The sequence below is a fragment of the Hyperolius riggenbachi genome, chromosome 12, assembly GCF_040937935.1.
Source record: "Hyperolius riggenbachi isolate aHypRig1 chromosome 12, aHypRig1.pri, whole genome shotgun sequence".
Lineage (NCBI taxonomy): Eukaryota > Metazoa > Chordata > Amphibia > Anura > Hyperoliidae > Hyperolius > Hyperolius riggenbachi.
In genome coordinates, this window is record NC_090657.1 from 184,820,971 (window position 1) to 184,848,034 (window position 27,064).

General features: G+C 46.7%; 1 long non-coding RNA gene across 4 annotated transcripts in view; it reads left to right on the forward strand.

Annotated features, from left to right (window-relative positions):
- LOC137541395 (uncharacterized) overlaps positions 1-27,064 on the forward strand; it is a 509,076-nt gene that overhangs the window by 295,578 nt on the left and 186,434 nt on the right. The gene's annotated exons all lie outside the window — the stretch shown is intronic.

The window sequence follows — 27,064 nt, forward strand, 5'->3', positions numbered from 1 at the left end:
GTATATCACGTCTGTCCTAGAGAGTAGTTTATTGGTCTGCCGGTGTCCACTTGGGAGTGGACGTTCCACCTTTCCCATATGCAGCAAAGAATGCACCTTGGCCAACTCCTGTAGACCTCTCTCCCTATACGGAGAATTGAGCCCATGCCTAGTAGGGTCTGGGCAATCTTAGTCTCCCTGGCAGTGTTTTATTTATTTATTTATTTATTTTTCTTTTCTGGATTTTGGGGTCAAAAAGCGGTGCAATTTCAGCATGCTTTCAGACCCTAAAATCTGTGGGGAGGAAAAAAAATCACACCACAGAGAAATCTGTGGCAGCCGAGCATTTACTTACCTCGCCGGGATCCAGTGCTGCAGTTCTCCCTCCGTCCTCTGGCGCTGTAGCTGACTTGTGAGATGCCTCTCTGTTGTCTTGGTGACAAACCGATCTCACTAGAGGGATGTAGAGCCTCCAACACGAAGGAGAATAGCTACTGACGTCTGGATCCTGGGGGAGGTAAGTTGATAAGCCTGCTTCACTCTGCAAACAGCTCCCGGCTGCTACCCCGAGTCAGACTCTGGGTTACCGCTCGGTGCTGCAGTTTTCTGCCCAGAGCCTCTCGTGATTACCACCAGGGAGGTTAAAGAGGCACTCTACTGACATATACTAGAATGCAACAAATTTAGGATAACCACTTTTATAATGAATTTGCAGTTTTCAGCATCAAAAACGCTTGCCGTGTCTAAATATTGCTAAATATTGGTATGTAGTCCGACCCTCCCAGTGATGCTTAGCCTTAGGCTTTTAGCTACGCGGAATACTTCTCCTACTACTTATCTTAGAGCATTCTGGGAGAACAGGTATTCTTTTCGCTTGCTTTGGAATTCTCAGAAGCATTCTCTACCTGAGAGGACAAAAGATGTCGCCATCTGAGATAAATTATAGAATGCAAATCAGGATGAGGAAAGATTTTACAATGCTTAAACACGAAGGGCCCGTTTCCACTGGAGCGGTTTTTGCTCCGAATCTGCAGAGTTTCCCCGCAGGCAAATCGTGCGGAGAAACTATGGCGCTGCGGCCGAATCGCTTACCCTAGCGATTTGGCTGACACTGCCCACAGTTTTCGCACGGGAGGCTGCGAATCCCATAGCCGTGCATGGCACGGCTTCTGGGATCCGCCTGCACTCCTGCAGACCTGGAAGTGCCGCCGCACGTCTTGCAGCCGCGTGTGGTGGCTAGTGGAAACGGGCCCTAAATAATTTAAAAAGGAATATTGTTGTAAAAATAGGCAAATTGTATTTATATTTTTACTACAATTCCTCTTTAAAGTTGCTTGCCACCATCTGAGCACCAAAGGTTACCATTTCCTCTAGTAGGGCAAGCTCATCCACAGCATAGGTATGAAATCACCGCCGGGAGACTTGGGCGCAGGATACAGCCAGTATGGATTATCCTGCTGCTGCACAAATCCCGGTGGCATTAATTACTATTCCCCCTCCAGGTCCCTGTGGATGGTGGGGAATGATGTAATTCAGCTGCCAGCTATTGCTGGCGGCCAAATTAGTGTTTTAAAAGTAACTTCAGCTCCGTCTTCTGACGGCGCTGAAGTTACTCACTGTGCGCCGCTATAGCTGTAATTCCCATTATGGTCTATGGTGGCGCCGGCTGTGCCCAAATCTCCTGCGCTGGATTCAACGTGCTCGCACCCACAGGTAGAAGATGAAGGCAAATAAGAAGACATGGTCAATAACAAGTGTGTAGATCCATATGGCTTGAGTTTAACCCATAGCTCCCAACGGTTCATTTGTCTCCCATTCAGGACCGATGTACAAATCTGTGTAAATGTATTTTTCTACTGAAAAATGTGTTTTGAATTGACTTTAGATTTTATTCCCATCCTTTTTTTTTTTCAATTGATATATTTCTTACTTTTAAATGTTTTTAATATGAAGAAAAACTAGTGATGGTGCCAGTGTGGTTTGAATTCTAAAATTACATCTTTTACTTATACATTTTTAGTGGTATGCGTGGCAAGGGGTGTGACGGGTGCATGGTCAGGGGGTGTTGCAGGAGCGTGTCTTAGTGTTCCTCTTTTTTTCATCTCAAGAAGTTGGATGGTATGTTTAATCGGTCTTGCCTGTAAAGCCAATGATTTATACATTGTATACCTACCCTTCTATACGAAGTAGTTTAGGAAGAGTTATACAAGTACCCGACTCAAGTCCTTTAGATGTTCAGAATTTTGATTTCCTGTAAGATAAAAATATTTCAACTGTAGAAGTTGTTCAGTGGTTCTTGTAGGGACCAGGAGCATCTAAACGAGAAGTAGAGAGAAACCAGGATCGTTTGGTATAAGGTGACTAAATATATGATAATACCGTCCCTCAGTGCTCCTGGTGCTGCCGGGGTAGAGTGTAGTGGCCTCACTCTACTCCTTATGCTGCTAAGGCATTTTATGTATTGACCTGAGGAAGTGGGCCATGACCTGTGAAACGAGTTGACAATTTTTAGAATACATTTTCTCCCAGTTGAACTGGTTTCTGAATCTTCTGGAGAGCAAAGCAAATATATGCATTTTTTTAAATTAAAATTAATTTTTAATCTTAACAAGGATAAAAAAAAGCAATAAAACCAAAACGACACATCAGAGTGTAAGCACATAAACTGTTCAAAATGATTTTAACTAGCAACATTTTTGGCGTGTTTTCGCTTACAGAAGAGATGCGACCGGAGCCGTCTGATACGCTTGGCTCTCGCTATAGGGCTGAGAAAAGCCTCCTTTGCGTCGCAGTGTTGGAAACAGCCGTCACGTGCGGATGGACTCGCGGCAAATTAATACGCAGCAAATGATATTGGCTGTGCTTTGCTTTGTTTGTTTTATTAAACAGAAGGAAGTGTGACAAATTAGATCTGAAATCGCAGGGAATTTGCTGGCAATATCTCCCTCCCATTTCATAAGCTGCCTTTTATTACATTGGAAGAAAGAAAATGCACTTAGCTCCCTGACAAGTTCAATTTCCCACCAGCTTTATTACACAAATTACTTATTATGAGAAAGAAATGTCAAATGTCAACTCTCTCGCTTCCTCTTATCCTTCCATTTAAGGCAATCAACAGCTTTCATTTAAACATGCCTAACCCGTCAACATTTGAAAACGAACACCTTTTTATTATTATTATTTTAGTATTTTTTTTATAGTGCCAACATCTCCCGCAGCTCTGTAGAGTATATGGTCTTGTCACTTAAAGGGACTCCGAGCAGTGCAGAAACTATGGAAAGATGCATATCATCATTTTAAATCTCTTTCTCCTCTTTCCAATGATATATAAACCGCCGCCCTATGCCTTTTAGTTTTCGCTATTTTCGCAATTGAAATTGCCGCGGCCGCGATTTCATTCGCGAAAATAGAGAAAACTAAAAGGCATAGGGTGACGATTTAGGTGTCGCCAGAAAGAGGAGAAAGAGAGCTTTAAAATGATATCCATCTTTCCATAGTTACATTGTATTACACAGGGCGACTTTTTCTGCTGAATGGAGCTGCTGACACTGAGGAAAGTGTCATCCTGTGTAATACAAGTAACTATGGAAAGATGGATATCATTTTAAAGCTCTCTTTCTCCTCTTTCTGGCGACACATAAATCATTGCCCTACACCTTTTAGTTTAAAATTATATGCATCTTTCCATAGTTTCTGCACTGCTCGGAGTCCCTTTAAAGAGGAACTCCAGTGAAAATAATGTAAAAGTGCTTAATTTTTACAGTAATTATGTATAAATTATTTAGTCAGTGTTTGCCCATTGTAAAATTTTCCCTCTCCCTGATTTACATTCTGACATTTATCACATGGTGACAAATTTACTCCTGGCAGGTGATGTCACTGGAAGGAGATGCTGCTTGCTTTTTTGGCAGTTGGAAACAGCTGTTATTTCCCACAATGCAACAACGCTCCCACAGTGTGATGTCAGAACCAGGTTTCACCACAATATCAGCCATACAGAGCCCCCTGATGATCTGTTTGTGAACAGGAATAGATTTCTCATGTAAAAGGGGGTATCAGCTACTGATTGGGGTTCAATCCTTGGTTATAGTTTCTCTTTAACTGTCCCTCTGAGAAGCTCATACTCTAATCCCTACCATAGACTTATCACTATGTATGTATTCTGTAGCGTCTATCATGGTCTAAGGCAATTTTAGGAGGCCAATTAAAGGATCCCTGAACAGACCTAAAAAATGGAATACTGACCTTACCTGGGGCTTCCTCCAGCCTCTCGTAGCACGTGGGGTTTCCTCTGCGTTTTCTGGGTCCCCTCCATTGTGTTGCACATTGTGGGTCCCCTCCACTGTGCAACACAGCAAGGAAGTCATGCACAACTGCTCATGTATGGCCCATCCCGTTCACACACCTATCGCCGTTCACTTTTTGCGTAGTTTCGCATGACTCTTGGGTGTTGTCGCATGCCGCCAGCAGGAGAAGATCAAGAAGACGGAGGTATGTCGCATGTGACGGGGGGCTGAAGGAAGCCCCAAGGCAAGTTCAGTATTCCACTTTTGGGGTCTGTGCAGGGGCCCTTTAACTTATATATGTGTTTTTTGAAGGTGGTTGGAAACCTGAGTGCCCGGAGGAAACCAAGGCAGAAACAGGGTGTTCATACACACTCCATGCAGATAGTGCCCTTGGTGGGATTTGAACCCGGGAACCAGTGCTGCAAGGCGAGGGTGCTAACTCTACACACCTGTGCTGCCCTTTTCTACCAGTGTTAGTCTGCCTGCTGGACATATGGGGTAGTACAAAAAAAATATTGGCGAAGTGGGGCAACATACTCCTATTTTATTGAATATCTGCACTGGCGTAGCTAAGGAGCTCTGGGCCCCGGTGCAAGTTTTACTTTGGGCCCCCTTAGCACGATATACATAATAATTGATATGGTGCTCTAAAATCTGCCAAGGACAGCCACAGTACTAGCGGTGCAAGCAGGGTATTGAGAACAGTTTGTAAATGATCACCAATATTCAAAATATCTATAGAAGTAATAATTATGGGTACAGGACAAATAAAGAGCTATTATCTCTGAGGGAGGGCCCCTTGGCCCCCTCTGGCTCAAGGGCCCCCGATGCGGTCTCTAACTCTGCATCCCCTATTACTACGCCACGGAGTATCTGCAGTCACAGGTGTAGGACAGTAATGATATTGATATGTCTGAGCTTTAATTGAAACCGGTTTGCATTGTCTTGTGCCCCAGCAAGGTTGGCATCTGCACCGGAGGGGACCGGGAGCCACCGGAGTGGCGGTGAGGTCACAGGACGGCTGCCAGGGGCTGGAGGAAGCCCCAGGTAAGTAGATTTTTGATTTTTATTCACCTCGGACCTTCCCTTTAATTGCTTGCTGACTGCATCATGCTTACGGGTTGTGGCCGCGGCGGCAGCCGCCCCAGGACCGCCTAACGCCGATCGGTGTAAAGACCTTGGGGCTCGTTTTGCAGGAGATCCGCACAGCCTTCAGCCTCCCAGCGCCGCTCAGATTGTTAGACGGCTAAACCGCCGTCTATAATATACCTGTACAGTGCTGCGATCTAAGGCAGCGCTGTACTGGGGACAGCCATGTGACACGGCTGGGGGACACAGAAGTGATGGGCTGGCAGGGGGAGGGAGGGCGGGAAAAATGTTTAAAAAAAAAAAAAAAAGCAAATGTAAAAAAATAAACACTGGGGAGCGATCAGACCCCACCAACAGAGAACTGTGTTGGTGAGCAGAACGGGGGGGGGGGGGGGGTTTAGAGAGAACAGCTTGTGCGCTGTTGTGCGGCCCTGCAGCGAGGCCTTAAAGCTGCAGTGTGTGTGTGTGTGGGGGGGGGGGGGGGGGGGGGAGGTTGGAATGCCCCTAACCAGCGCTCAGCCGAAAAATCCATCAGGTGCTTCACTCGCTGCCATGTCAAGGGGGTTCAGGGGTTACTATATTTTCAGTAGAGGCGATCATTATCAGCTGCTTTGCCTGAGTTTAATCTAACGTTTGTACAAGGTCATGGGTAGAACAATAGCCTCAGCGACCCAGGGTGTTTGGGGGCCCCTCCTCCTCCTATTTGCATGGAGCAGTATATTTACCTGCGTCCAGTGCCGTGGATCTCCATGCAATAGAGCGACAGAGCTCTCTCTGCTGTGATTCGCCGAGCTCCCGATCACATGACTCACATTGGTAAAATATAGTGTATATATAATGCTCCCTGTGCTACGTTGCATGGTGGGAGGGGGTGGCGGGGATGTGTGCTTACTGGCTGCCTACCTGGTCCCTTAGGGATGGGGGGGTGCATGCATTTTTTTTTAGTTTTTTGCAGTGGACATAAGTGAGTGCCTGACTGTAGAATGCGCCCAGCCAGAGCCTGTGCAGTAAAGCCAGACTCTGGTGACCTGGAAGAAGTTTCCGGGTGGCTTTTTGGTAAAGTGGAGGGCAGAGGAAAGAACAAGGGTAGCAGTGGGCATTAGGACAGCTGACCAGATATGCCGGCTCCCTTATTTTGGCTATGGTATCCTTTAAATCCTAATTGTGCAGAATGCTGGGAGAGTATAGTTGGCTGTGATTCTTTTGCAGTCAGCTGATCCACAGACAGGCACAAGTAGCAGCAATAAGAAGCCCTTGTGCCTGCTCTGGTAGTTTTCTGTACTTTGAATGTGGGGATGTATCCAGACAGCTCTCTGAAATCATAATCCCAGGCAACCAATCAATACCTGCGCTGCCAGAGTATAATCTCTTTGGAGCTGAACTTTTGCATTAGAGAGCTGAACTTTTGCATTAGGATTTTAGCATTGCCGCAGTGCATGAACGCCGTTTGTTCTGCAACAGTCTGCGCTGCTGTCAAACTTGAAAACAAAGGCTGGCAGGATATACAGAGGACACGGACAACCTGTTCAAAGCGCTTGTTCTGCACCTGGGGGGTTGCATGACCCTATCGCACTAATGTATGCCGGGAATATCTAAACCTGTGCTAGTGGGTCAATATGACGGCGGCTCTTGGTTCTGTCAATATGAGCTCAGTTTAGTTTGTTTGAAAGTCTTAAGTTCTGTTCACTCCTCCTCCTGAAGTCTACAGAACTTGTTTATATTCCTTGCTGATACAGAATTTACAAACAACCTGCATGAGTGTTCTCACTCATCCTGGCTGACACCGAATTCTGCCTATGCCCCTTAATAACCGAGAGACTGGTTAGATGGAAAAACTGGCAGTGTCCCTTTAGTGCCCCTCTTTAGGCCCCGCTTTCACTAGAACTCACACCCTCACCACCGCTTCTTCAGTCAGGCTACAAGTTTCGGGCCATTTCCACCAAAACTTCAAGGGACAGGCGCTTTTTCCCCCTCTGCTGTCAACCTGCTGAACTCCCTCCATGCCCTCCCACTTCCAGCGCCTCACTTTCTTTCCCCCTTTAAGGCAGCGGCCGACAGACTGTTAAGACTGCCTAGTGAAGCTTTGTTTCTGTAATGTACGTTGTTGTCTTGGTGACACGGTTTGTTGTTAATCGTGCTTTGTGGCACTACCTATCCAGGGCCAGATTTTCCATAAGGCACTGTAGGCACGTTGCACAAAAGGTGGATCAGCGCATCACCGGGCCGCCTCCGACTGGCCTCCAATAAGTGGTGCGCTGAGCCCCCCCAGAAACTGCAAACGCACCTTGAACCCAAACAGAAGCTCTGCATATACACCAAAAGCAAGGCTGCTAAGTGGGAGCAGCTGACCAAAAAGTTAGTGCATGGCAAGGAAATGAGCAGCGCTACTTACAAACAGACTAGTGCCTACCTGCAAAAGAGTTCAAGCCCCACTTGTGGGGTCGAATACACACCGAGCATACACATGACCTGTCTACCACTGAGGATGTTGGTTTCCTGTAACAGCTTGCATGCAACCTATTAAGTACTCGTCCCTCCCACTGCGAAGAAGTCAATCCTCCAATCCTCCATAGTTAGTGTTAGGCCCCTCCCATGGAGGATTGACTTCTTCGCAGTGGGAGGGACGAGTACTTAATAGGTTGCATGCAAGCTGTTACAGGAAACCAACATCCTCCAGTGGTAGACAGGTCATGTGTATGCTCGGTGTGTATTCGACCCCACAAGTGGGGCTTGCACTCTTTTGCAGGTAGGCACTTGTCTGTTTTTAAGTAGCGCTGCTCATTTCCTTGCCATGTACTAACTGTAGGCACGTGCCTATAGGCGCCTGATGGAAATGCGACTCACTCCCCTCCCCCAGTGCTTCCCTCCCTCCTTCCCTATGCAGAGTCCCAAGCAGAGTGTAAATGAGGTTCATCACCCAGCTCCCGGCATTCCACTGATGAGATCTCCTTTCAGTCCGGGGCACCACTTGCTACTTAATACTGAGGGTATCTCTGGCTACCTAATGTAGAAGTGACAGCTGTGCCAGCTAGCACACTTGCGGTGCAGTTCAGTGGGGGTTCATGGAGGGCAAAGTCTAAGGTGCCAGGACATCTGTGCCTAAAGGCTCCAGTGATGTAAATCCGTGCCTGTACCGATCTATATACCTACTTTACGCTGTGCTATGTAAGTGCCAAACCAAATTCCGGGCATGACCTAGTTGTGGTTGGCGAATAAAAATGTTTGTGAATCAATCAAAACTGAAAAAAAACTCCGTTTTTAAGCTACACAAAAACTGATTGCAATGTCATTGTATCCATTACATCTAAATTTTTGCTTGTGGAAAAAAATTTGAGTCCCTGCTTCAGTTTTTGGACATTACGTACAAATTGGACATAATGGCCTCAATTCACTAAGCTTTATTAAACACTTTATCAAACGTTTGATACTTTTACCTCATGAGTAAAATCTAATTTTGACTTCACTAAGGTGTTATAGATTTATTGAACGTTTTATTGATAAAACATTTGATAAATCTATAACACCTTAGTGAATTAAAAATTAGATTTTACGCATGAGGTAAACTATCAAACGTTTGAAAAAGTGTTTGATAAAGCTTAGTGAATTGACTCACAAGTTTGCCTCAGTCAGCAAAAAGTCTAGAACCGGCCCTAAATGGGCAAGGTAATTCTGGCTATAAATTATACTAGCATGGAGACATCTGAAAAGGGGCGGAGCCACAACTTGTTGTGACAGACGACGTGACTTACTCCTGTCAGGCGTTGGTATCAGTGTCCTGCCTACGAAGATGGAGTTTTTGAACCCGGCTGGAGTTCCTTCCGGATTTAGCCGCTGGTCATGGCAGCGTGTTTGGACATCTCCTCCTCCAGTAACACGCACTGCTCCACCGCTTCTAACGGGAGAGGAGTATAGATGTGTTGTAGTGTGGAAGCACTTGTATTAAAACTGATTAATGTACACTATAGAGGCACGTCTTGTTGTTTGTTTTACAGAAGTGTGAAAGGCGCCTAAGGATGCTGCATGAATCATATGTGTGTCGGGATAATTTCACACATTTTCCCGTACATATATTACCATGTACGTTTTACATTACCATGAATGCTGATGGAGACCTGAATAAAGCAACGGGTAGTGACAGGCGTTATGATTTATTATGTAGAAGACACTCAGATCCATTACACCAAATCCTACTCTGAGCTTTCATTTAATTCCCTCGTTAAGCTCTGCCAATTTGACTTAATTACGTCCTGCGTTTCCCAGTCCTTGGCTGTGGGGATCTCCTCTTTATGAAGATATACCCCAGAGAGCAATAATCACAGTTTTTAGCCTTTCATTATTATTATTCTTTTTATCGCCCAATTAACTCCTATTTCTAAAAGCGTCCTTCTAACATAACAAAAAGATGAACAATGGGGAATCGGCAACACGGCCAGCCAAGATCTTCTTCATCTTTGATCCAAGCGACGTTCCCCGTAGCGCTGTCGTCTTACAGCCCCCCTCCTTTCCTCACCCCTTTCTTGCTCATCATTTGTTGCACAATATAAGGAACATGTGCAGAGTAATGAATTTAATTGTCAAGAAGATCATAATTTCTTAATTTCGGAGCAGCAAAGCCCTGGTTGCTTTAATTACTTGTGGTGTCTCTGTGCTGAATGTCTTGAAGGAACAAACTTACCTGATTGCTATGGTTAGGAAAAAAAGGTAATTTGGGCAGGCTCTGGGATGCGGCTCGATGCAGCCAAGGTTGAAGGTAGGGATGGTCGGAATGCCAAATTCCGATTCCACGGTAATTCCGCATTCCGTCATGTACCGATTACCGATTCCGCTTTCCGCTACCAATTTCCGCATTCCAAGGCGGAATTTCCGCCGGAAATCGCGGAAATTCCGCCCGACTTTAACATCAATTTTCTCAAAAACTATAAGGTCTTTTTAAAAACTTTTTTTTGCATCTTGCTCAGAAGGTTCTGTTTAATAAACCCTAAAAATTTGGTATTTCTAGGACTTACGGGGGCTTTGCCATTAACTGCTAAAGTCGGCGGATTTTTACTGTAATGTAAAATGCAGAAAATAGGCAGATGCAGATTTTCTGCATTTTACATTACAGTAAAAAACCGCCGACTTTAGTGGTTAATAGAAAAGCCCCCTTAAGTCCTAGAAACACCAAATTTTCAGCGTTTATTGAACCAAATCTTGTGAACAAGATGCAAAAAAAAGTTTTCAAAAAGACCTTATAGTTTTTGAGAAAATCGATGTTAAAGTCGGGTGGATTTTCCGCGATTTCCGGCGGAAATTTCCGTGATTTCCGGCGGAAATCCGCCTACGGCACTAGCATTACCGATTTCCGCATTCCGATACGGAAATGCAATTTCCGATCGGAATTTCGGAAATTGCATTTCCGCGGAATCCGAATGAGCATCCCTAGTTGAAGGATATTTGCAAACTAATTATGAAGTATCTCCATCTTCTATGTTCTCATTTAAAGGGAGGTAATTAGATTCTGAACGATTCTGAATGTTGAGCAAAGTGAACACGTAATTATGGAGGTTTTTGAGGAAGAGGATAGCTTATACTATGGGCCTAAATTACTAAGACCTTTTCAGTGATACCCCTTGATTACTGTTGCCCCTCAGGCTGCTCAAAAATTTCTGGCTAATTCCGATCAATTTACCATTAGAGGTGGCTCAAACCTCCGATTCGTGAACCTTGAACGCGCAACCTCAGCAAAAAGTTCGATTCACGCGAACTTTTGCGAACCGCAATAGACTTCAATGGAGATGCGAACTATGAAAACTAGAAACATTTATGCTGGCCAGAAAAGTGATGGAAAAGATGTTTCAAGGGGTCTAACATCTGAGTTTTTGCATGGATGAGTGGGATACACGCCAAAAGTCCCTGGAAAAAAATCAGGATTTGACGCAAAGCAGTGTTTTAAGAGCAGAAATCACATTGCATGCTAAATTGGAGGCCTAAAGTGCTTTAAAACGCCTTGCATGTGTATACATCAATCAGGTAGTGTAATTAGAGTACCGCTTCACTGACAGACCAAACTCACTGTGTAACGCACCGCAAACAGCTGTTTGTGTAGTGACGGCCGTGCTAGACTGGTGCACACCATAGCCAGAGTGCAGGCCATGGCGGTTTTCAAGCCCATATGGTCGCCGGGCTGAGGTAGCTCAGTGACTGTCCAGCTGATAGAATTTGGTCTGTCCACAATGAAGCAACAACCTTATTATCTTGGGTGTGCCCCCCCCCCCCCCAAGACACTCAAATAGCCGGCGGTCATTGCTTCATTGTGATACGCAAGCCCCTTCACTGCAGCAAGGTAACAATCACGAAGGGGAATTGACACATGTATATTATGCCTTTTGTTTTGTTGATGCAGCCGCAGTGCAGCCAGAAAAATTAGGCAGGCATGTACACTCACCAGAAAAATTATTATAGTGGCCACTGCTAGCAGCGGCCTTAAAAATTCAGGAATCCGCCTGGAGTCCTGAACCCTGTTGGTGGTGGCGGAGAAGGCAGTCAAGAGGCCTGCAGGCAGAGATGCTGTGTGGGGAGCAACTTAGTCACGGGGCAGGCAGACACACGGCGTGCTGGCAGTGATGCTGTGTGTGGGGACTGACTTAGTCTTCGGGCGGGCAGTAGCCCTCCGGGATCCATGCCTCATTCATTTTGATAAAGGTGAGGTACTGAACACTTTTTTTTGACTTAGGTGACTTCTCTTCTCAGTGACAATGCCTCCAGCTGCACTGAAGGTCCTTTCTGACCGGAATTTTGAGGCAGGGCTAGACAGAAGTTGGATGACAAATTGTGACAGCTCTGGCCACAGGTCAAGCCTGCGCACCCAGTAGTCCAAGGGTTCATAGCTGTTCAGTGTCTACATCCACACTTAAGGCCAGGTAGAGTGGGCTACCTGCCGGTCGAGGCGTGGTGGAGGGTGGATCCGGAAGGGCTATGGCAAGGCGTTGGACTAAAGAATGTCCGCATGTTCGAGATCGCTGGAGCATCCTGTCCTTGCCTCTGTGGACATGGGAGGAGGATTACTGGCAGTGGTACCTTTATTCCGTTGTGCTGTGACATCACCCTTAAACGCATTGTAAAGCATAGTTACCAGCTTGTTCTGCAAATGCTGCATCCTTTCTGCCTTCTGGGGATTTGGAAACATCCCCGCCACTTTGTGCCTATACCGAGGGTCTAGTAGTGTGGCCACCCAGCTCATTCCCTTTGAGTTTTTTTATACGGGGGTCCCTCAACAGGCTGGACAGCATGAAATACGCCCATCTGCACAAAATTGGATGCAGACATACTATCCATCTTCTCTTGCTCTTCCTCAGTGATGTCAGCTAAGTTCTCCTCCTTCCCCCAGCCACGAACAATACCATGGGAAAGTTAAGCAGCACAAGCCCCCTAAAACGCCTGCTGCGGTTGTTCTTCCGCCGCCTCCTCCTTTAAAACCCCTTCCTCATCATCTGACTCCTCTTACCCACACGACTCTTCCTCCTTCTCCACCCCTCTGTGCTGCCGCAGGTGTTGAGGAATCTTCTGCTGAGAATTGATCCCACAACTTTTCCTCCTGTTCCTGGTCACACTCCTCCACAGCTTGATCCACCACTCTACACACGGCACACTCCAGGAAGAAAGCATATGGGATCAAGTTGCTGATAGCGCCTTTACTGCCACTCACCAGGTTTGTCACCTCCTCAAACGGCCGCATGAGCCTGCAGCCATTTTGCATGAGTGTCCAGTACTTCGGCCAGAACATTCCCATCTCCCTAGACTGTGTCCTTTGACTGTAGTTGTAGAGATACTGTTTGACGGCTTTCTCCTGTTGTAGCAGGCGGTTGAACATCAGGAGCGTTGAATTCCAGCGAGTCGGGCTATCGCAAATCAAGCGTCTCACCTGCAATTTGTTTGTCCGTTGAATATCGGCAAAGCGTGCCATGGCCGTGTAAGACCGCCTGAAATGCCCACACACCTTTCTGGACTGCTTCAGGACGTCCTGTAAGCTTGGGTACTTGCACACAAATCTCTGAATTATTAGATTCAGCACATATGCCATGCAGGGTACATTTTGGCTCAACAAAGTCCTTTGAATGTATAGGTGCCCAGATCTCAGCTGGTAAAGGCTTCAAAATTTTAGTGGTTTATCGTCCCCCCGGAGATGCTGACCCTTTCCTACAGTAATTCCCAGAACTTCTGGCCATGCTGGCTCTGTCTTATCCGAGATGGATCATCCTTGGTGACTTCAACATCCGGGCTGATAACACTCAATCACAAGATGCAAATGAACTAATAAATCTCATGGGTGGACTAGGCTTCACACAAGTTGTAAAATCAGCTACCCACAGAGGAGGGCATACGCTAGACTTACTGTTCCACCTCGGAATGGACATTAGTAACATAACAGTAACCCCAGTGGTGTGGTCAGACCATCACATAATACAGTTTACTATTGAACATCACCCTATCAAGCAGCTCCCTAAAGAAGCAATCAAAACCCGTCCCCTGAGTAAATTAACACCGGAGAGGACAACTGCCAACCTGGATTTTACAAATCTGCTCCACAGTCAAATGGACCCAAACTCTCTAGTAACCCAGTACAACAACACGATATATGAAACACTTGACAGTATTGCCCCATGGCGCACCAAATCAGCAACCAAAAAGCAGAAAGCGAATTGGTTTGACAAAACTATCATGGATCTAAAAAAGAAAGGGCGCAGACTAGAAAGACAGTGGCGTAAATCAGGGACTGGGGAGCACAAATCTAGCCTAGTTCAACACCTCAGACAATACCAACAAGCAATAACCAAGAAAAAATCAGACTTTATCTCGCACAAAATATCTACAGCCAACAACAGAGCTGCTCAACTCTTCCACACAGTGGAATCACTCTGCAATCCTTCCTGCCTAAAAGCCCCAACCACATACTCCAGGGAAAGGTGTGAGGAATTCTCTGCCTTCTTCACAAACAAGGTGTCTACCATCCGTGCCAGCATTACACCAACAACATCAATTGACCACTGGACGTTGCATATGCCTACTACCGTACCTCCATGGCAAGTCTTTGACACTCTGAGTGTAGAAGATTTTGGAATTCTCATTCAAAGTCTCCGCCCCACTACCTGCGACCTGGATCCTGGCCCAGCTGGATCCTTAATGCAGTGCCCAGCGCTGTTCAGGCCAGCACTTCACAAAATCACTCAGTGCTCCTTGCAAAGTGGACTTTTCCCAGAAGAACTAAAGAAAGCAATCATAAAACCCCTCCTGAAGAAACCATCACTAGATCCTGATTCTGTAACCAACTACAGACCTGTGGCAAACTTACTATTCCTATCAAAAGTTATCGAGAAAGCAGTCGCCAACCAGCTAGAAGCCAGGCTTACAGATAACAACATCTTTGATACTTTTCAGTCAGGATTCAGGAAAAGGCACAGCACTGAAACAGCATTAGTCCGAGTAATGAATGATCTACTTACTGCAAGGGACAAGGGTGATTGCTCAATTCTGATTCTTCTTGACTTGTCAGCAGCATTTGATACTGTGGATCATGAAATACTAATCCAGCGACTGAAGAATTACTGTGGCCTAAGGGGTACTGTTCTTAGCTGGTTTCAGACCTTCCTATCTGGCAGGACACAGCAAGTATGTCTGGGCACACACTACTCTAATCCAGTGCCACTTGCCTATGGAGTTCCACAGGGTTCTGTACTATCACCATTACTCTTTGCAGTCTACATGCTCCCACTGGGCAAAATAATCCAGAACTATGGTTTAGGATACCATTGTTATGCAGATGACACACAACTGTATCTGTCCTTCAAGCCAGCACCCATCAGCATCCATAAATGCGTGTCTAGTGGATTTACAAAATTGGATGAACACCAGCTGGCTGAGGCTGAACTCTGACAAAACAGAGGTGTTGGTGGTAGGTGGTCCACACATGATGGATAAAGTTCAAAACGCTCACCACCTCAAACTAGCAATTGGGGGAGATACTGTACAGTATAAAGACTCTGTGCGAAACCTTGGGGTGATCCTGGATGGAAATCTAAAACTCAGACAGCAGGTATCAGCTGTCGTCAAGTCTTCCTTCTTCCATCTAAGAAATATAGCGAAAATCAAACACCTTATCCCAGCTGAAGACCTACCTGCCCTGGTTCACGCATTTGTATCCTCCCGCCTAGACTACTGCAACGCCCTGTTAATCGGATCTACAGATAAGGTTCTGCGCCCCTTACAGCTAGTACAGAATGCTGCAGCCAGACTCCTAGCCAATGCCCCCCGCAGCTCACACATCACCCCAGTACTGCAAACTCTTCACTGGTTGCCAGTAAAATGGAGAATCAATTTTAAGATCTGCCTGCTGACATTCAAGGCTCTACACCACATGGGACCCAAATACATAGCGGATCCATTGGAACTTTATGCCCCTCCACGCACCCTCCGCTCTGCCAACAAGATGAAGCTGGTTATTCATTTGGTGCTCGGGCCTTTTCCTATGCAGCCCCTACTCTGTGGAACTCACTTCCACAATCCGTGCGAGAGGCTCCTTCTCTGGACAGCTTTAAAAAAAGGCTAAAAACTCACCTCTTTTCCCGAGCCTTTGAGACTGCATAATGCAGGGTCACAGCGCTTTGAGTCCCCAGGGAGAAAAGCGCTATATAAATATTATTGTTGTTGTTGTTGTTGTTATTTGTCAACTTTCCCAAATTCAAAGCCGAAATGAGATTGTTGCCGTTGTCACACACCACGCTGCCGATCTCCAGTTGGTCCGGGGTCAGCCACTGATCCACCTGTTTAAGAGCAGCCAGGAGAGCTGCTCCAGTGTGACTCTCCGCTTTGAGGCAAGACATGTCTAAGATGGCATGACACTCATACCTGGCATTCAGCATAGGCCCTGGGGAGATGGGACTGTGTAGCTGGAGAGGAGGCGTGTATCAAAAAAGGGCGCGGGGTATAGCCGAAATTTTAAGTTTTAATGCAAAACCACATTTTTTTTAAGGGGTTGTAAACGAAAATTTAGTGCTAAATAGGTTAAATAAACGGAATTGAAATGGCAAAATACCGTCTATAACAAACGAATTCTGAAAAGAAACGTCAAATATCGTGTATAACAAAAACGATATTTACACTTGTATTAAGCATAGCAATGCAATGGTAGGTTTTACAGATATTTTACTGTAATTATACCTAACTGTAGGCTCACACAGATCTCTCCCTATCCCTAACCCCTAGACCCCTCTGTTTAAATATATATAATTTAATAAATTGTATATATTACATATATTGTGCTGTAACTATACCTAACCTTACTCTCACACAGAGCCCTCCCTGTACCTATCCCTAACCCCTAGACCCCCCTGGTGGTGCCTAACCCTAAGACTCCCGTGGTGGTGCCTAACCCTAAGACCCCCCCCCTGGTGGTGCCTAACCCTAAGACCCCCCCCCCTGGTGGTGCCTAACCCTAAGACCCCCCCCCCTGGTGGTGCCTAACCCTAAGACCCCCCCGGTGGTGCCTAACCCTAAGACCCCCCCGGTGGTGCCTAACCCTAAGACCCCCCCGGTGGTGCCTAACCCTAAGACCCCCCCGGTGGTGCCTAACCCTAAGACCCCCCCGGTGGTGCCTAACCCTAAGACCCCCCCGGTGGTGCCTAACCCTAAGACCCCCCCGGTGGTGCCTAACCCTAAGACCCCCCCGGTGGTGCCTAACCCTAAGACCCCCCTGGTGGTGCCTAACCCTAAGACCCCCCTGGTGGTGCCTAACCCTAAGACCCCCCTGGTGGTGCCTAACCCTAAGACCCCCCTGGTGGTGCCTAACCCTAAGACCCCCCTGGTGGTGCCTAACCCTAAGACCCCCCTGGTGGTGCCTAACCCTAAGACCCCCCTGGTGGTGCCTAACCCTAAGACCCCCCTGGTGGTGCCTAACCCTAAGACCCCCCTGGTGGTGCCTAACCCTAAGACCCCCCTGGTGGTGCCTAACCCTAAGACCCCCCCCCAGTTGGTGCCTAACCCTAAGACCCCCCTGGTGGTGCCTAACCCTAAGACCCCCCCCCAGTTGGTGCCTAACCCTAAGACCCCCCCCCCCCAGTTGGTGCCTAACCCTAAGACCCCCCCCCCCCAGTTGGTGCCTAACCCTAAGACCCCCCCCCAGTTGGTGCCTAACCCTAAGACCCCCCCCCCAGTTGGTGCCTAACCCTAAGACCCCCCCCCCCAGTTGGTGCCTAACCCTAAGACCCCCCCCAGTTGGTGCCTAACCCTAAGACCCCCCCCCAGTTGGTGCCTAACCCTAAGACCCCCCCCCCCAGTTGGTGCCTAACCCTAAGACCCCCCCCCAGTTGGTGCCTAACCCTAAGACCCCCCCCCCCAGTTGGTGCCTAACCCTAAGACCCCCCCCCCCCCGTTGGTGCCTAACCCTAAGACCCCCCCCCCCCCCGTTGGTGCCTAACCCTAAGACCCCCCCCCCCCCCAGTTGGTGCCTAACCCTAAGACCCCCCCCCCCCCAGTTGGTGCCTAACCCTAAGACCCCCCCCCAGTTGGTGCCTAACCCTAAGACCCCCCCCCCCCCCAGTTGGTGCCTAACCACCCCCTGATTGCGTATATTATACTGTAACTATAACCCTCCCTGTACCTATCCCTAACCCCTAGACCCCCCTGGTAATGCCTAAACCTAACCATCCCCACCGCACAAACACCCTAAACACATATAAACAATAATATATTTAATCCTTAAAGAGAACCCGAGGTGGCTTTGTATAACGTTAGTGGGGCACAGAGGCTGGTTGGGCACACTAACACCAGCCTCTGTTGCCCCATGGTGTGTGTCAAAGACCCCCCTTCTCGCCGCTATACCCCCGCAATGCTGGCGACACGCAGCGTGTCGCCAGCACAATGTTTACCCTAGCGCTGTCTGTCAGCGCCGCTCTGCCGCCTCCTCCGCATCGCCGCTACCCGCCCTCGTCCCTTCCCTCACGCTGATTGGAGGGAAGGGACGAGGGCGGGTAGCGGCGATGCGGAGGAGGCGGGGGAGCGGCGCTGACAGACAGCGCTAGGGTAAACATTGTGCTGGCGACGCGCTGCGTGTCGCCAGCACTGCGGGAAGGATAGCGGCGAGCAGGGGGGTCTTTGACACACACCATGGGGCAACAGAGGCTGGTGTTAGTGTGCCCAACCAGCCTCTGTGCCCCACTAACGTTATACAAAGCCACCTCGGGTTCTCTTTAAAATACTTCTCTACAAATAACATGAATAAAATAATTTATATATTTGTAATAGAATAAATAGCTTTAAAATAGCCTTAAAATCACATATACATGAATATTCTAAATAGAGAAAAGTATATATAAATATATACAATAGAATAGATAGCCTTACAAGCATTAGAAATCTTAAAATAACAGTAACATTAAAAGCGATATTTTAGTAACTATAATCAACGCATTATAAGTGTAAAAACAACCTTAAAATAACTAATATTAAAAGCGATATTTTAGTAACTATAATCAACGCATTATCAGTGTAAAAACAAAGTTAATACCAAAAGCGATGTATTTCTAATACAATAAGGTTGAAAACGGTATTTACGCATTACACATATGAAAACAAATTTTTAAATGATCAAAGAAGTGTAAACGAAAATTTAGTTATAGTTTTGTAAGCGAAATTTTTAAACTAAATAAGTAAAAACTGATATAAGCGAAATTTAAAAACGAAAAAATAAGTATAACACAATCTCAAAACGACCTTGTAAACGATATTTGTTATAAACCTTATTCTGTAAATGAAAACTTCTGTTAACACGATCCCTGTAACCGCTATTTCTCGGGCGCCCTTTTTTCCTGTTGGGCGCCGAATAGCCGATATTTTGCATTGCAGTCTATGGCGGCACACTTTTTGTCCACTATCCCTGTGCGCCCTTTTTTACTAGCACCGGAGAGGAGATCGCAGCACCAGCAGAGTTGAACTGCCACTCAGCGACAGCAAAGAGGAGGTGGTGGCAGGCATTCCTGCAAGCCGTGGAGGTGTCACAACTAGGTCCGCTGCACAGCCATGTACTCCCTGCTTGCCAGCGGTCACCAGGTTGACCCAATTTGCTGTGTAAGTAATGTACCTGCCCTGACCGTGCTTGGCAGACCAGGCATCCCTGGTTAGATGGACCCTTGACCCAACGCTGTGTGCCAGAGATACCACTTGCCTTTCAACTTCATGGTACAGTTTGGGTATCACCTTTTTTGAGAAGTAATTGCGGCCTGGTATCTTCCACTGCAGTGTCCCAATGGCCACAAATTTTCGGAAGGCCTCAGAGTCCACCAGCTGGTATGGTAACAGCTGGCGAGCTAACAATTCCGCCAAGCCAGCTGTCAGACGCCGGGCAAGGGGGTGACTGACAGCCATTGGCTTCTTCCGCTCAAAGATTTCCCTCACGGACACTTGGCTGCTGCTGTGTGCAGAGGAGCAGTAACTGCTCAAGGTGAGAGGCTGAGTGGAGGTGGGTGGCTGTGATTGTGAAGGTGCAAGGGAGAAAGCGGATGAAGATGATGCACCTGAAGGAGGAAGAGGAGGGTGGCTTTGCTTTTGTGTGCTGCTTTTCCTCAGGTGCTCTTCCCATTGCAGTTTGTGCCTTTTTCTCCATGTGCCTTCGTAAGGCAGTTGTCCCTACGCGGCTGTTGGCCTTTCCATGGCTCAATTTTTGGTGGCAGAGAGAACAGATGGCATTGCTCTGATCTAAGGCAGACACACACAAAAATTTCCAAACTGCTGAGCCCCCCTGGGGTGATGGCACTATGGTGGGATCAGCAGCTGACGTTGAAGGGTATGTTGACTGGCTGTCCATAGGTGGCGATACCGGACACTGCCACCAGCTGTTTCTGAGAAAAGCTCCCCCTGCTTCTTTCAGCAACTTGTCTCCTCCTACTCCTCTCTGACTCCCCCTCTGAACTGTCCCCTTGGTCATCTTGTCTCTTAGGATCCCACGTGGCATCCGTATCATCATAATCCTCCTCCCCAGCTTCGCTTGCCTCAGACACCTCATAAACTGCACTAATAGCAGGTACTTAATCATGCTCCTCCTCACACGTTACGTCCATAGTGTCGCCTAACTCAGACCTATGAAGTGGTGTAACTTGCTTAGCGCCTTCGTCTTGTTGTAACAATGTCTGTGAATCAGTTAATTCCCCACCAAATAACTCCTGCAGTGAGTTAAATGCAGGAAGATGAGGTGTTCTGTGTTAAATAGTCCACGTCCTGACAATCTTGGGAGTTGATGGGAGTTGATGGGACGTGCCTTCTTCCAGGCACTATACTTTGGGGCAGGGCTGCACGAAATCACGTAAGCACGACCTTGATCAGACCTGCCGTGTGGCCTGCCTCTGGGTCTGCCTTTGCCTGTTTTGTCCATATCGGGGTGGTATTACAAATGTGCAGCTGTCACACACACACACAGGTACCGTGAACAGGTGCAGTGACTGGTATATAACACTGCTTGCGGTCACGTAGGTAGGTAGGTAGGTGCACTGAACAGGTGGGTATGCAGTGATTCGTATTACAAATGTGCAGCTGTCACACACACAGGTAGTCGCTGAATGTGCTGCTGGGCCTGGCAGTGGCACAGTAGGAATTGCCAAGCGGCCAAGGTCCCAGCAGCAGCTGCGACTGACTGACAGGGCTGTATATGCAACACAAATGTCTGTGGGACACACACGCACACAAAAGTAGATCACAAGAACACCATTAGCTCTCAAAAGAGCTGTTGAGGATTAGAAGTGCTTTTTAGCAATAAGATCAGCAAGAAGGAGCAACCTAACAAGCCTAACACAAGAGCCTAACTAAGCTTTCCTTATGTCAGCAGCGAGGTTCTCTCCCTTCTCTAATTACTGCAGCCACATGAGTGAGTGAAATGGCTGACGCTGCCTGTGTTTTATAAGGGGAGGGGGCTCCAGGTGGGAGTGTAGCCTGATTGTCTACCCTTTGCCTACTGACTGTGATGTAGAGGGTCAAACTCAAAGTTGACCCTAATGATGTAGTATAGGGGGTGGGTCGAACTCGCTTTTAGTTCGATCGTGAACCACTGAAGTTCGCGTGATTAAGTTTGCGTGTGAACCGTTCGGTCCATCTCTATTTACCATATTTTTCAGCATATAAGACTCTCTGTATTGTCCCCCATGTCTTTCTCCGCTCCCCAATGTCCCCCTCCTCCCCTGTATAATTGTAATCAGCGGCAGCACGGCTCACCTCCTCCATCTGCTCCAGCGGTGTTTGAGACCTCTCCTCTCCCTCACAGCTCCCCTAGTGCAGGCTTTTGCTGATCACATCATCATCATTAGCAGAAGCCAGCACTAGGGAGCAGGGAGAGAAGAGGCACCTGATCTCCCATGGATTTGGAGAGCCATGCTGTTGCTGCTTACATCTAATCAAAGGAAGTGGGGGACACGAGGTACAAGCGGGATGTAATCATTGGGAGAGAACATCTACAAGATTCTCCTAGACTATGGATCCCCCAGGTTTAGTATATTATTTTCCCTGGTTTGTTTCCTCTAAACCTAGGTGCGTTTTTATAGGCACGAAAATACGGTAATAAAGTTTGCAGACTCTGGGCAGTTTGGCAGTCGAACATTTGGTAGAACGTATTGGATAATCTCCATGTGGGTGGGATGGGGCAGGAGCAGTGCCAGTGTGTCAGACATTAAGGTGAGTAAATGGGGCAGGAAAGAGGAGGGAATGGGATGGTAATAGAAGAGAACATTGCAGCAAGCCTGCCTCTTCCTCTCTGGAAATTTTGGCTTTAGCCAAAATCCAAGTTTTTCAAGAAGTGCTTATGGGGGGAAGTGAGGAATGGACAAAGGACGTGAGCCTAGCATGAATATGCCTCTATGCTTGCCTTGGGTAGCTTTGCCTCTTGGTTGTGTTGGGAGGTCCCCAATGATTTTTAGCTTTGCCCTTTGCCTTCTCTGCCACTGGTGTGCACCTTCCATTTCACCTGTAGTGATCGGGACTCCATCCCTCAACTAACCATTTTGGGCGGAGTGCTGTTCTGTTGCTTTGGAAAGGGAGGAGAAATTACATTGGTCAAGATGGAGTGGCTTCCAACGGTAGGGTTAAAAAATGAGAACAAAGCAGTCAGCCAAGGGGTTCTTCCGCGAATGAGGAAAAAAAATCTAAATGGTTTATGCAGAATCTATTAAAAATCCTTCTAAAATAGTGTGAAAAGTTTTTCAAAAAAATGAATGGTTTCACCAATACAACATGTAATGTATACAGTGACGGCTGACGGGACTGTGAGGCTAATCCATTTGTTAGGGGTGTTTTTTTTGTTACTGTCATTTCACAAGCTGCTCCCTACCTAGTTTTCATTGCTGTAATGCAGGGCTATGATGAAGTGCTGTGCAATGGCAGTTACAGCTGTTAAAATAACTGCTGTGCTGCTCTGTAGTTTCTGCTTGTACTTCCTCACAGAGCTGCCCCCCCCCCCCCCCCCTCCTCTTCCTGTAGGCAGAGGTCGGGCAGCTCTTCGGAGCAAATCACGTGTTTACCTCGTTGCCCGGCAACCAGACTTCAGCGTCTGTGCAGAGGACTTCCTATCCTCTGCACGGCAAGTTAGCTACCTGAGCTACAGTTCATTGTTACACAGTGTGCTTCTCCTTGCAGCTAAATTAACAGATGGCATGAGTGCTGACTCACTGTGTAACAATGAACTGTAGCTCAGGCAGCTAACTTGCCATGCACAGACGCTGAAGTCTGGTTGCCGGGCAACGAGGTAAACACATGATTTGCTCCGAAGAGCTTCCCGACCTCTGCCTACAGGGAGAGGCGGGGGGAGGGGGGTCAGCTCTGTAAGGAAGTACAAGCAGAAACTACAGAGCAGCACAGCCGTTATTTTAACAGCTGTAACTGCCATTCCACAGCACTTCATCATAGCCCTGCATTACAGCAATGAAAACTAGGTAGGGAGCAGCTTGTGAAATGACAGTAACAAAAAAAACACCCCTAACAAATGGATTAGCCTCACAGTCACCTCAGCCGTCACTGTATACATTACATGTTGTATTGGTGAAACCATTCATTTTTTTAAAAAACTTTTCACACTATTTTAGAAGGATTTTTAATAGATTCTGCATAAACCATTTTGATTTTTTTTTCCTCATTCGCGGAAGAACCCCTTTAATGAAGAGAAAAAGGAATACAGAAAAACAAAACAAAAAGCTAAGCACTTAACAGCATTTTCTTTATCTGTTTTGTAAAGCTTGAGAACACGGAACAATTTGAAATGCCTCTTAAATAAAATGTTTGCACAACTTGGTAACAAGATGTTCAGTTGACAGATGACAGTTGTCGCTCTAAAAATGGCGACTGCGGCAGCTGGTGGCATTTTTGAAAAATTACATCAATTAATGAAATATCGGATGACAAGCCCGCGTACAGCTGAGCAGAGGCTGCCGACGCGCTCGGGAATATTTCATTAAGCGGCGTGCGATGGGGGAGGCAGGATGCCGCTGCGGCTTTATTGACAACTTTTAAGAGGCTGGCAAGTTTATGGAGGAGAGAGGGAGAGAGAGGGGAAGAAAAAAATCATTCATAGTTTGTGTAAAGCGCCATCTATTCAATAAATGGGCTGGCTTGATGGATGTGTCATAGTACTGAGTTTAACTCTTCATATACTGGAATGTTACAGCAGGTTGCTCGTCACAGAATAGCGCAGTGACATACAGGGGCGTAACAATAGACCCTGCAAGGGATGCCTCTGCAGGGGGGGCCCAGAAGCCACAGGGGGCCTGTGGGGGGAAAAGTTTGAGAGACTGAAAACTAAGGGCATGGAGTGAATAAACTTATTCTGCTCTCGCACCATTTTTATATTGACTGCATGTGTCCACCACACAGATAAGGACTCAAACACACTCTGGAATTTGTACACTGTCCCTGCTCCCTAGGGTTCGTAAAAAAACATCTGTCTCTCACTGCTGCAAATATCTGATGACTGCATGTACAACCTAACCAAGAACGGAGTCACATTTTGAAAAAAAAGTTGTAGACTTTCCCTTTTTCACTCTGAAAGGATTCCTAGATTCTTATCGCTCAGGGGCTAATGACCTTATGGCCTCTAATTACTTTTACAACAGTGGAGTGGAGATTGAGGTCTTACTGTTGCTGCTTCATTGAGAGCTTGTTGTCTCATACTGAGTCCAAGATCCCGTAATGAGAGTAGCAATCAGTGACATTCTGAATGTTTTGCCAAAGTTTCAGTGAATATTATATGTTATTTTCAGCATGTCATTATTGTTCCTCCATATAGCATGTGCTCTCATGTAGTAAAATATTACAGCTGTGTGTGTATGTATGTACTGGGAGCAGAGCTGCAACGAGGGACTTGTCGGCTCCAAGGGGCTGGAGGAAGTCCTGTGTAAGTAGATCTGGGGGAAGCATAGATTGTCTAACATTTCCTTTAAGTCTAAGTGTTTTTATCTGCATGGGGAAAACACATTGGTCCTCAGTTTTCCTGTGCCGAAAGCGTGGGGGTGGGGGGCCCCTTCCTAAGTTTTGCGCGGGGGAAGGCCCATCCAAAGTTTCGCAGGGGGGCCCAGTGATGGCTAGTTACGCCCCTGGTGACATAGTGGAGGTATGGGAGGGTTAATGAACCTATGTTGCTGACTCTTGCCACGCTCCATCTTCCCTACACTTCTGCCTTCACAGATCAACTGACTGCTATGAAGGTTGGAAGTGTCTGGAGATGGAGCTGCATGCAGTCGGCGACTTAGGCGAGTTCACTCTCTTGTGCCTCCAGTATGCCATTATGCGATTTCTCACCTAAGTCCCTGCACTACATGCTGCTAACCATCTCTCCTGACACTAATATGCTGGGTGTAACTAGAGCTACCCAACTATGTATGTATATGTATGTATATGTATGTATATGTATGTATATGTATGTATGTATGTATGTATGTAGTGCTGACATCCTCCACAGAGCTGTACAGAGTATATTGTCTTGTCACTTAGAGACACTGAAGCGCAAAAAAATGATATAATGAATTGGTTGTGTACTATGAATAATTACTAGAAGATTAGCAGCAAAGAAAATATTCTCATATTTTTATTTTCAGGTCTATAGTGTTGTTTCTAACATTGCATCATTCTATAATATGTGCAGATTACACAACACTCAGCATTCAAAATGATTCTTTCAGAGCAGTCTGTGAACTAATGATCTCTCCTCTGGCAGAGAAAAAGTAAATAGTTAACTAACAGTTGAGATAATAAAAGTCAGAAAACAGCCCTCTCTACGACTTTGAAAGTTGCTGCTGCTGATCGCAGCGCTGCACAGAGTAAATAGACTGCGATCACGCCGTCTAACAGTCTCCTGAGTGGCAATAGCCGCTCGGAGACTGAAGGCGGGGCGGAGCTCTGCCCCCAAGCGGGAGATGCGCGCAGCCTGCGCGCAATCTCCTGCAAAACAGAGCCCCAGGACTTTACGCCAATTGGCGTTAGGCGGTCCTGGGGCTGTGGGCCACGCCCATTGGCGTGACGCGGTCGGCAAGAGGTTAATGTTACAAAACTTGCCCCCTCCCTCCGACCTCTGATCAGTCCCTGGATTACGCCTCTGTCTCATACTTGTGTGCCTTGAACATCTGTACATCATGTGGTGGTGTCACCAATTCTCTTAACCACTGTAAGGGCTTCTCTTGAGTAGAACCTGGTGGGCACTAGGCAGCAAAGACCCATCGTCCCTTACGGGCTGTTCTGGTGAAGACCTGTGGTCACTTAGACTCTGCATTCTTGAGAGCTGCCACCTGAGTGGGAGGGTCAATAGGTGTTGTCACCAAGAACACTGTAACAGCAACATTTGGTAGAAAACATTTTTTTTTGCCAACCAAAGCTGGTACTTCCCTGTAGGCTGACATCCGCATCTCTGAATGTACAGTGACAGGTGCTCTTTGCTCTTCCCTGAGCAGCAGCATGTGTCTGCCTTCTCATTGGCTGATTCTGGAGCAGGAAAATAAACCTCACATCGCATGCCATGTTTAGGCGCTGACACCTCTCCTGTTAGGACGTGCAGCATCGAGGTGACGTGACGAGACGTATGCAAAACAATGTGTCTTCTGTAAGGAGAGATAAAGCCAGCAGCTATGAAATTGGGTTTCTGATGAAAGCGAGGTGGTGTTGACAACATCAAACACAATATTGCTCTTTTTTCTTTGCTTTGTGTTTATTATTTATTTTTAAAATGCCTTTTTATTTTTGTAACAGTTTTACAGCCTACCTTGTTGTTTATTAAAGCTACATCTCGGGTTCAAAGCAACCCGGTTCATTTGAGGCAATATCGCAAGAATGGATGAAGTTGTTGTTTTTTATTTTACTGTCGTTTTGTTAACATGGAACTAAAGTTTCCAAGGAACCAAGCACTGAAAATGGACATCCCTTCCTACAGTGTTGGAATGTAATGGGATAAAGTGTACCCTTTATTATGTGCACTATACTAATACTGGGCAGAGCCTCACTTCTTCTGCCAGCAGTTTTAAAAACACAGCAAAATCTGATCTAAAAATTTGCACGTGTATTTGTACATACATGTGCAATGAACCAGAAATGGCAATCCTGAACGAGGCACGCAAATTCAGTTAGGTCAGAAAGGGGCTTAAAAGATGTACTTATTTTTTGGCATCTAAGAGACACTTTTTCTCCCCCAAAAAGGGAGGAAAGGTCTTATATGCCTAAGGGAG